Consider the following 11552-nt stretch of genomic DNA (forward strand, 5'->3'; position numbering starts at 1 on the left):
TACCACACAACTGACACGGAACGTGGGCTGTCACGGAATACAGATGAGCATGTGGCGGCTGGCCGGCGGTCACCTCCTTGCCCTGCTCACCTAACCCTAGCTCCATCCAGGTTGGGCTGGTGAGACGTGCAGAGCACATGTCAGAGGTCCTAGCTCAGACCTGCGACCAGAACCACAACCGCATAATGGTGGCTTGTCATCTTTTGGGCCTCATGATGTGTTTTGCTTCGTTGTAAAATTAAAGTGAATCTAGTGACACCTCCAGGTAACCGGTGACACTTGGTGTATCAGTCAGAGCTTATTTCTGTACGTGACAGAACTGGATTCTGCCCCTCTTAAAAAATGGAACTTCCTAGAAGAACACCAGGGACTCATGGGAATGGGAAGCCAGGGAGTTCTGGAGGGTGACCAGGAGGAGGCCCAGTAAAGGCCACCCCCACAGGAACGGGGTTAGTCTGCATGCTGCTGTGGTTGAACATCATGGCATCGCTCATTCCAGGGACGAGGCCCAGGAGAACAGGTCCGACAGACTGAATTGAAGGCTTGCGTCCCCCCCGGCTCACTAGAGACAGGACAAGGAGGGTCTGCGCTTTCAGTTCTGAGAGTGGGAGACAAGTACTACCTGCCCAGGGCGTGCCATACAATAGGAGACTTCCCACAAAGAAGATCAGGCCCTAATACAAAGAGGTTGAACAATGGGCACCCCAAAAGTAGCAAATGACTCGTACAGGAGGGCTAAGAAAAGCATGCTTGGGATCCCTTGTATAGTCTGAGCATCAGTAGGAGATGGCTTGCAGTAATGAAAAGAGCTCTTGAGGATGACTCAGGAGACCCAGACCTACGTGTGGGTGCCCATTCCAGGCCAGTCTATTGAGCTGAGACCAGCCTGTTTCCCTCTAGCTCACTGCAATGGGTTGAATTGTGTCCCTCCAAGATTCATGTTAAAGTTCTAACCACCAGTACCTCTGAACGTAAACTTAATTGGGAAGAATGCCACTGCATACGTAATTCGTTAAGGCAAGGTCTTGCTGGAGGAGGGTGGGCCCCTAATCCAATGAGCGGTGTCCTTGGAGGGGAAATTTGGACGCAGGCACACACACGGGGAAAATGCCATGGCCTCCACAGTTCGAGCTGCACTGCCACATGTCAAGGCACTACCAAAGCTAAGAAAGAGGCCTGGAACAGACCTTCCTCTAGTACCTTCAGAAAGAGCTGACATCTTGCTCTCAGGACGTCTAGCCTCCGGAGCTGTGAGACAATAAATTTCTGTGAAGCCACGCGGTTTGTGGTACTTTGTCACAGTAGCCCTAGGATACTAATGCACTTGTCTTCTGTGAGGGGAGTGCTTTGGACTAGGTTTGTGACTTTCAGACTGAGCCTTGACTTGAACTGAAATGTCCCCAGAGTCCTGGAAATTCTTGGCAGCACTGTTTGAAAACCATGAGGCCAGGCAATCGCCAAGGTTCAGCTCTCTCTAAATTAAAGTCCTTTTTAGTCTCGACAAGGGAATGTTGCAGATTTTGAAAAGAATGTTCCAGGGACATTTACTTCTCTAGCTGTGAGGATAGCCCAGTCCCTTAATTGGCCCCATGCAGATCTCCATACACCCATGCTTCATCAGCCACTGAGCCCAGGGGGTGAGACCCCTTCACCCAGGGGCTAGAAAGGTTGCAGATTTCTTGCTCTAGTCCAGTGGTATTTCCATTGAGACACATGTTATTTTTGCTGGGCTTGGGTCCTGGAGACTCAGTCCCATTCTGGACCCTCATCATCACCTTGAGTTCCACAGTGGATCCAACCAGTCAAAAGTCTCTATGAGCTCCCTCCTAAAGCTGCCTCCTTTCCGAAGCCCATGTTAATTTTAAGAGCTGTAAAGGGGTGCATTCACAGCATCCGACAGCAGAGAGGAAAACTTGTCCAGCTAAGCTTGCCCGACCTGATTCTGCTCCGGCATCAGGAGATTTGTGACTCGTACGGGGAGGGAAGTCTCCAAGACACAAAGTAAAAGAGGCTGCCATTCTTTCTTCCCCCAAGTTTTGTATAAAATTGTTTCATGCCTACATAAACAGTATAAAAACCACTCAGATGAATCCATGGATGCCCTCCACCTATGCCCAATAGTTGTCATTCTGATACATTTGTAGACATCATGAAATTTTACTTCTAGATACATTGTCATACCTCTCTTGAGAATAAAACATTGCCTTACTTAACTGCAGGACCATTATCACACATACTAAAATTAGTAACTCCATAATGTTATCTAATATCAAGTCTAGATTCAATTTTTTCCATCATCCCAAGGAATGTATTTCATAGTTTGGGTGTTTATTTCTTTTTTTTTTTTAAGATTTTTATTTATTTGAGAGAGAGAGAAAGAGAGAACACACAAGTAGGAAGAAGGGGCAGAGGAAGAGGGAGAAGCAGACTTCCCACTGAGCAGGGAGCCCAATGTGGGCCCTATCCCAGGACTCTGAGATCATGACCTGAGCCAAAGGCAGACGCTTAACTGACCAAGCCACCCAGGGGCCCTGGGTGTTTATTAATCAGGATGCAGTCACAGTTCACACGCTGCATTTGGTTTGGTGTCTGTTTGGACTCCTTTAATCCACTCTAGTCCTCCCACTCCTTTCTGCCATGACACTGACTTTTTGAGGAACACAGGGTGATGGTTTCATGGAATGTTTTATATTCTCAAACTATCTGATTGTTTCTTCATAGTGTTGTTTGATTTGTCCCTCTATCCCCTGGAGGCAGCTGCCATCTTGACCCACCAAAACTGAGAGTGGACTTAGTTAAGGGAGAAACAGACTGAATGCTCCTGTTTGAGGTCCTCTGATCTCTCCCTCCACCAAGTGCAGGCTCCACGCCAGCATGTCCCGCACAGCACTGCCACTGAATGCTCGGGCCTGCTGGGCCTCTGCTCCAGGACGGCTGGAAGGCAGTGCTGCGCCTCCCTCTCTGGACCAGGTTGCCTCTTAGGTCAGAGGGAACACAGCTGGAAACATGCATGCAATGCCGCAGAAGATTCCAAAGATGTAAAGGTTTCTTGGTGATTTATGTCTCTTTAATTACAGGCTTTTATGCTTTAATTAAAAAGTTACAGAAGTTGTCTTTACTTCTGAAAAATGTGTTTACGGTTGACTGCCTGAGTGAATTAAACAGTGTCAGATCCCCGGGCTGGCTCCATGCTAGACTCCTAGAGCTCATTTTCAGGGTAGGGGGAAGGAGGTCAGTGAGAAACACCATTAAGAAGAAAGGCTGTGACAACTTTTCATTACTTTTTGATGATCATGCAATAATTTTCCATGATAAATCATCTCATTACATCTGCAAATTTGGAGTCAGAATCTAAATGCCATGGTCGTGGAAAGCAACAACAACAACAACAACAAAAACAGCCAGCACTGGGAACTGCTTTAAAGGGATTCACCTCCTAGTTGAGGAAACAATAAAAGTTTATGTTTTATTCCTAATCATCTGATTGGTTCTCAGGCCACACTGTGTGTGGTGCATGACTATCCAGAGCTTTAATGAGGGCTCCGTGGATAGTCTAGAGCCAACACTAGCATCCACTTTAGGACCTCATCTCCCAGCCCTATTACAGATAGAAGTCACTACACCATGATTTGTGTCCCCACTCTACCATGACCAGGATTATTCCAAAATATCTAAATCTCTTTATTCCACCTTTTACATGAAATATGTCTATCTCCTTCTACAGAATTGTAAGCCGTAGTGACCACAATTTGATTACCACTCTTCTATTCTACTAGACCGTAGGTCAGAGAATTTAATCAACAATACGCCATTCATTCCTTCATGGTCTCTCTCCACTCATTCATTCATTCTTATATTTATTTATTCCCTTTATTCCTTTTCCCAATCTTGTTACCTTGATCATTGGCTACCACTCTAATGAAGTGAATGAGGTTCTTTTGTTTACATGCAATCTTATGAACTGTATATATCTTTATGCACATGGAATTTTTATTTACATAAATAAATAACGTCATATGCTCCATGATGTCTCCTAGAATTTCATATAGATACACGGAATTATATATATATAGAACCATATATATTTCTAGAATTATATATGTGTTTCTAGAATTGTATATACATAAATAGAAACATGCTGTTCCTTACAAATTCAGTAGAATAAAAGAAACCTTAAAACTAACTGAATCTGGATTTGGAGGGGATAAGGGGTCCTTGGTTACCATTCCAATTTCTTTAATACTTACTAGTCTAATTCCGTTCTCAAATTTTTTTCTTATAAATTTATATTTCCTAAAATTGTACCCATTACATCTATTATTACATCTAGTACTGTTCGTAGTATGCTTATTATTCTAATTTCTCCTTCGTCTATAGTTATTTCTTTTTTCTTTCCATTTTTATTTATTTATATCTTCTCTCTTTTGTCTTGATCAGCTTTTTCAGAGCTCTATTTTACTAATGATATCAAAGAATCAGCTTCTGGCTTTGTTAATTGTTTCTATTATGTTTTTTGTTCTCAATTTTTAAAAAATTTTTCTATTATACTTATTATTTCATCTATTCTTCTTTCTTTGGGTTAGCTCCATACCTTTTTTTTTTTTTTACTTTCTATCTCCAGAGCTGAGCATATACTTAGTACACAGAAGCTTTTTATCAAACGTATATTGAATAAATGAATAGATTGTAAACACCTTGGGATCAGATAATATGTCTTGTCCATCTTCATAGTCCTCAAAGCCCTTACTATACCACCTAGCAAATAAGAGACCTCAGTAAAGATTGAAAGAATATTTGCTGAGGGAATAGATAATATAAAGAAGTATCCTCCTTCCTAAAGGAAGCTCCAGAACTGATCTACTTGAGACTTCTGATTAAAAAAAAAAAAAAAAAAGACATTTCCGATAGTGTAGAAACCATTAGTAATACTAGTAATCCTCTATTCTTTTTTCTTCTGTGATAGAACCACTAATCTTAGCTAGGCATGCAACCATCTAGAATAAAAACCACATGATTAAGTTCTGGCCAATGGGATATAAGTGAAAATGGTGGCTTCAACTTGAGAAAGTGTTCTTCAAGAGAAGAGCTGTGCCTTTCTTCTTCCCCTTTCTTCATCTTGCTTTCTGGAATGTGGATACAATGGTTGGAGTTCCAATAGTTATAATGGATCAGGAAATCACCCAGGGAATGGAAGCCCACATGACAAGGAACGAGATAAAATGTCTGGGTCTCTTGCACCAGGAAGTCTCCATGGCAGCCTCAGATGAATGCTTTTGGGCTTCTTTACAAGACAGCAAACTCTGATCTTGCTTAAGATACTGTTTGGGGTCTTTTCTTGGGGCATAGGGAGTTTCTGTCACATGTAGCTGAACGTATTAACTGACAATAATACAATTAGATTAGTAACGGGTTCACTGGACACATGTTGACCCTTTTCCCCACACAACAAAGACCTAAGAAAGATGGGGATGTTAAAATGCTCATTCACACATGGGAAAGCAATGAGGGAGCCGAGGAGACTAAGACTCATCTCTCATTCTTACTCAGATCTCAACTTACTGGCCAAATTTACCTCTTTAGAAAAGGACTGTTCCCAAAGGTTCTTAACACAGAAAAATCTAAGGTTTCTCATAGGAACTCCCAATAATATGCAGCCCCAGTGATGGCCTGGGCATATTTCAGGTAAACCTCAATTTTTTGGACTCTGGTATAGAAATAATTATATTTCTCAGAAAAATATATATTTTTCTCAGGCTTTACTCTGGCTAACTAGGTAATCGGGTTTCCAGTTCTTTTCAAGAAGGTCAAACACAATTAAATCAAAATATGAAATCTTTGTCCACTCTACAGAGCTGATGACCTTGACTCTCAAAGGTTTGCTCCACCTGTTCCTACGGGAGTTGTAGTTTGGGGTCCACACTCAGCATGGCTTTGCACACTTCAGAGCAAGCTTCGTGGACGACACCTACATGCTCTATAATCTATAAAATCAAATGGCCATGTCACTTCTGTCTCACTACCAACTTCGTTATGTCCTTATGGTCTCCTTGTTGTTACCAAAGTCTTCTAGGAGAATTTTTTCTTAAGTGGCGTCATTCTCAATGGCCACCATCAACATCAGCTCTGGATTGACCCGAGACCCCTACAAGAAAGGAATAGGCAGTTCTAGGTTCAAACAAGGGTTTATATTTCCTACATATTTCATATGTAATGCAAAGAATCCAAAGTCCCAGCTAAACTCTGCCTCTGGGGACTGGTCCAGAAGAGGGGAGTTCAAAGGAGTAAGAATGGCTTTGGGGTCCTAAAAGTGAGCAGCCTCTGACCCAGACATCTTACCAGTAGAGAGGAAAAGAAAGAAAATGCTATTTGCTGGGTGCTCTCCACGTGCCACATGCTGAGGCAGGCACTTTCATATACATTTATTATTGAATCTCTTGTTCAGTTGGAAGGCAGTGTAACACAAAGGTTAAGCATAGTTACTAACTATATGATCTTGGGTGAGTTACTAATTTCTCCGAGATTCATGTAAAGAAGAGGTAAAATAGTTCTTACTTCATAAGGTCGATGCAATCAACGTATGTAGACCAGTGCCTGTCTCGTAATAAGCTCTCGATAACTGCTTGCTGGCTATTATCACTAATCATCACAGTGACACTTTGAAATGGGTTTTATTATGCCCCCTTTGAAGCTATGGGATGTAAGAGTCAGGGACTTAAAATAACCTTCCAAGGTCAACTGCTAATAAGTGGAGGAAAGAGGATTCAAACCCAGGTTCATCTAACTCCAACCTCCTTGCTCTTTGCTCCAGCCATTTTCCAGAAAGCCAACCCTTCCCTAGTTGACTGTTCTAAGCACAATTTAGCACTCCTTATTTAAAAAAAGGACTTGCTATCAGCGTCACTAATCTGGCTCGTGGTTGTGGCACTCAATGAAAATGGACTGTTGATCACAGCCTTCCCCCCTCCAATAACAAAATCAGCTGAGATATAAAGTTAAACAGGAATAAAAATATTGAGAGTTTTTTTTACTGGTAAGAGCAGAGGACACAGTTTAGACCCAAGACCAAAACAAGCTTCCAATGCTTTCTTCCCAAGTCCCAAACCTGGTGCTCACATGCAGGGGAGGTTTGGGTCTACAGATCAGACAAGTAGCACCACGAGGATGGTTGCCATGAACGAGGACCTGTCTCCCATCTTAGCCAGGGAGGAAAGTACAAGAGTGATCAGAGACATGAAAATCAGTCCCTGATGCAGATCTTGCCCCATGGGGACACATGGACAAAGAATGTCAGACTTTCACCATCTCACTGTCAATGGAATCCCCCTCCACCCTTGAAGGAACCAGTGAGAGGTAGAAAGAATCTTCTTTCTGATCCTATCAGGAAGTGCTGGTAGAATTCTATAAACCAGGGGTGGCTGCATGGCTCCGTCAGTTAAGCACTCTTGATTTCAGCTCAGGTCATGATCTTGGGGACATGAGATCGAGACCCATGTTGGGCTCCACACTGGGCATGGAGCCTGCTTAAGATTCACTCTCTCCCTCTCCTCCTGCCCCTCCCCACCCTGATTGTCCTCACTCTCTCTTCTTAAAAAACAAAACAAAAAGAATTCTATCAACCAGAGGAAACATGGAGTAAGAGAATCTCTCCCCTACCACCGTACCATAGCCCAAAATTCCCAATGCATATTCCCATCAACCATTTATAAATAATCAATTAAAAAAAAAAGAAATCCCACAAGTACCCAGAAAAGTGCTCTTAGCCTTGAAATGAAGGTATTAATTATTTTTTTCATTCCTTTCTACACCATGTTTTTATTCTTCACATAGTCAGTTTGCTGGTTTCAATCTTCTTTCAAGTAGCTCCCACACTAATGGGATTGGTAGTTTAAAAGTCTCAAAGAAACAGCACAGACCCTTGGGATTTGTATTCTTTTGCTTGGAAAAAAAATCAAATGGACTGCAGAGAGTTAGGTGGGCTTAATCACACCCTGCGAAGAGAAAAGCCAACCTGCTTTAGTCTCTTGGTTCATAAGGTCGTGAGAATCCCTTGTTGGGAATGATTCCCCCCATTAAGCATTTCAGCCCAGCTAGTCTGCAGCCCCGAGTTGCAGACAATCCAGACGGTGATTGTGTCTGGTCTCTGAGCAGAAGCTTCACTGACCTCCCCTAAGAGGATTCTTGTACTAGCTCTGGCTGCAGGAAGAAGTTGGGGAGCCCAGTCCCATTATGTGCCAATTCTGTGACCACCTTCGGGAGAAGATTCAGCCTTGCACGTAAACATTTGGATAGAGAAATGTGAGCTGAAAATATAGTCTCTGCTAGAGGAGAGGGCCCCCAAGTCCCAGGACCCAGTTCATCCAGCATGTAGGAAGACGGCTGACATTAGGACTTGGGAAATGGACCGCTAACTGGCACAAATACACTAGGCCCCCAGACGTGAGGTTGGTGTTTTATTGATTCATTTTCCTTGGGGATGGTTTTGTGTTTTTTAGAATGTAGCACACAAATGAGTCCATCTTGGGCTACCAATTAATTCTGGCCTGGGCAAATCACTTAACTGTGAGCCTTGGTTTCACAGAGATCTAAATTAAAACCCCGAATCCACTACATAGTCATGATGACTTTGAGCAAATTACTTGATCACTTTGAGCCTCAGTTTCCATACCAGTATATTGGGAAGGTTAGTGCATATTTCGCAAGGTGGTAATAAAGATTTAAAAGATGACACATATAGGGGCGCCTGGGTGGCACAGTGGTTGAGCGTCTGCCTTCAGCTCAGGGCGTGATCCCGGCGTTATGGGATCGAGCCCCACATCAGGCTCCTCCGCTATGAGCCTGCTTCTTCCTCTCCCACTCCCCCTGCTTGTGTTCCCTCTCTCACTGGCTGTCTCTATCTCTGTCGAATAAATAAATAAAATCTTAAAAAAAAAAGATGACACATATAAAGTGCATAGCAGACGATCTGGTTCTATTGGGCTCTGACTGGGTTATCTGCCCAGCTGTGTCCATCCGTGTGCACTACCCTCTTCTGAGAAGTCCCGCTTGTGTCTCCAGTCTGCGTGGTCCCAGGGATGGCTCCCAGGATACAGACTTCACTACCTCTCTGTGGTCCAGGGTGGTCCGCTAACCTAAGGCAGGCCAAGAGGAGTCCCTTCCCCCAAAATCTGATGCTGGCTATATGCTGAAAGAGATAGGTCTCTCTCTCCAGATACAGCACCCTGCATACCCATGAGTTTAGGAGCTGATGGGGACCCCCTGCTCTGTCAAGCAGCCTGGAGCAGCTGGAGAAGCTAGTCTTCAAATGGAGAGAGAGAAGAGAAGAAAAGAGATAATTCAGTTGACATTCCAATCCCCTACATTTTCCCTGCCCTTGGGCTCCATGAAATTCACAGCCCTGTGCATCATAATAAAGTTTTTTGTTTTTTTGTTTTGTTTTTTCATTTTTGTCAAAGTTAGCTTGGGCTGGTTCTCGTTATGTACAACACAGAAGAGTCTTAATAATCTGGTAAACAGTTGTTATTCAATAAACAGTAAACCATTTATACCATTACACAGTAAACAGTTTACACCATTATATCAAATGACAGAACTGGTGAAGTGAATCCATAGATTCTGCCCTACTCGCCCCTTCCATTATGGGAAATATCTATTTACTGGGAGCCCCACCCTATACATATCTCCTTCTACAATTCTGACCCAAACTTGTCATTATTCAGTAATTTGTTCATTTGATAAGCTCTTTCTCTGTCTGTCTGACCATGACAGACCTCTATTTCCATGTGCAGATGGGACTGTCTCCCATCCCTGTCCCCTAGACACCAGACTGCCCCTGGCTGCAGCCACTTCCTGGAACTAGGCCTATGTGGACCTGGACTTTCCTCCTATCCCAGCCCTCGATGGCCTTTCCCTTGTTAGCTGGTGGTGCAGAGCAGCCCAGCTTCAGCACCAACCAAGAAAGGGGGGCTTTTGAGAGGCAAGCTCTCCAGGTACTCAGAATAAAAATAGCCAATGTGCAGCCCCCACACAGAGCATGCCACAGGAATCATCTCATTTAATTCCCATAACAATCTATGAGATTGGCAACATTATTAGCCACATCTTACTGATGAGAAAGCTAAGGCACAGAGAGGATACGTATTTATTCAAGGTCACACAGTTAGGAAGTGGCAGGGCTATGTCCAAATCCGTGCTGTGAAATGCCAAGGTCCATGGGCTTTACCTCGTCACCACTAAACGATGAACCTTCAAGCTCGGCTTTGCTTTCTGTGTGTACTACACAGATGATGCGATGACTAAGTGATGGCTGTAAGAATTCAGAGAAGGGATCCAGGATGGGCCAATGGAGTGATAACAGCATCAGAGAGGATTGGGGAACAAAACACAACTGGACTTTGGCCCTAAAGAAGGAGTAAGGGACATGAGAGATGGTGGAAAGGCCAAAGGCCTGGAGGTGTGACTATGCATGGAGGGCTTGTTGAGAAGCAGGAAGGTGACGTTGGTAGATGTGAGCAAGTTCTGAAGACAAGAGACAACTTCTGTTGGGCAGAGAGTTGGGACTTAGTTTGACCAATAGGTTGAATTGTGCCCCCACCCCAAAGAAATATTCAAGTCCTAACACCCAGTACTTGTGAATGTGACCTTATTTGGAAATAAGTTCTTCGAAGATGTAACCAAGTTAAGATAAGGTCATACTAGATGAGGGTGGACATTAATCCAGCATGACTGGTGTCCTTGTAAGAAAAGGGAAATTTGGATGTAGAGAGACACACAGAAAGAACACCAAAGATGGAGGCAGATGGGAGTGACAGAGCTAGAGGCCAAGAAACACCGGGGATTGGTGACTACCGCTGGAAGCCAGAAGAGAGGGTCTAGCGCCTTCAGAGGGAGCATCTCTGGACTGACATCTTGGTTTCTAACTTCTAGTTTCTAGAGCTATAAGATAATAAATTTATGCTGTTTTAAGCCACCTAATTTGTGAAGCTTTGTTATGTCGGCCTTTCTAAATAAATAGAATATATATATTTGGTCTCTGCCCCCCGTTGCTGGCAGAGAGTTTCTAAAACCCTTCTAAGTCCCTAAGTGATAAGAGCACCAGGAGCATCTTGTATTCTATTATTTGGTCTTTGACCCTGGTTCCTGGCACAGGACTCCTAAATGCCTTAAACTTTCCTGAGCGATAGAAGGGTCTTTTGTTCTAATGAGACAACTCTTGGTGGGCTCTTGCATGGGGGCGATTCACCAGAAGACCAAGCCATGATTAGAAGTTTAAGAACATTCAGCCCAACCCCCATGCTCTGGGAGTGGGAGAGAAAATGGAGATTGAGTTAATGATTGATCCTGCCTATGTGATGTAGCCTCCATAAAATTTCCCAAAGGATGAGGTTCAGAGAGATTCTGGGCTGCTGAACACACAGAGGTGCTGGGAGGGTGGTGCACCCAGAGAGAGCTTGGAAGCTTCACACGCTTTCCGCATGCCTCACCCTGGGTACCTCTCTACCTGGCTGCTCATCTGTATTCTTTATTATATCCTTTATAATCAACTGCTAGAAGTA

The sequence above is a fragment of the Ursus arctos genome, unplaced genomic scaffold (genome assembly GCF_023065955.2).
Source record: "Ursus arctos isolate Adak ecotype North America unplaced genomic scaffold, UrsArc2.0 scaffold_3, whole genome shotgun sequence".
Classification (NCBI taxonomy): Eukaryota; Metazoa; Chordata; class Mammalia; order Carnivora; family Ursidae; genus Ursus; species Ursus arctos.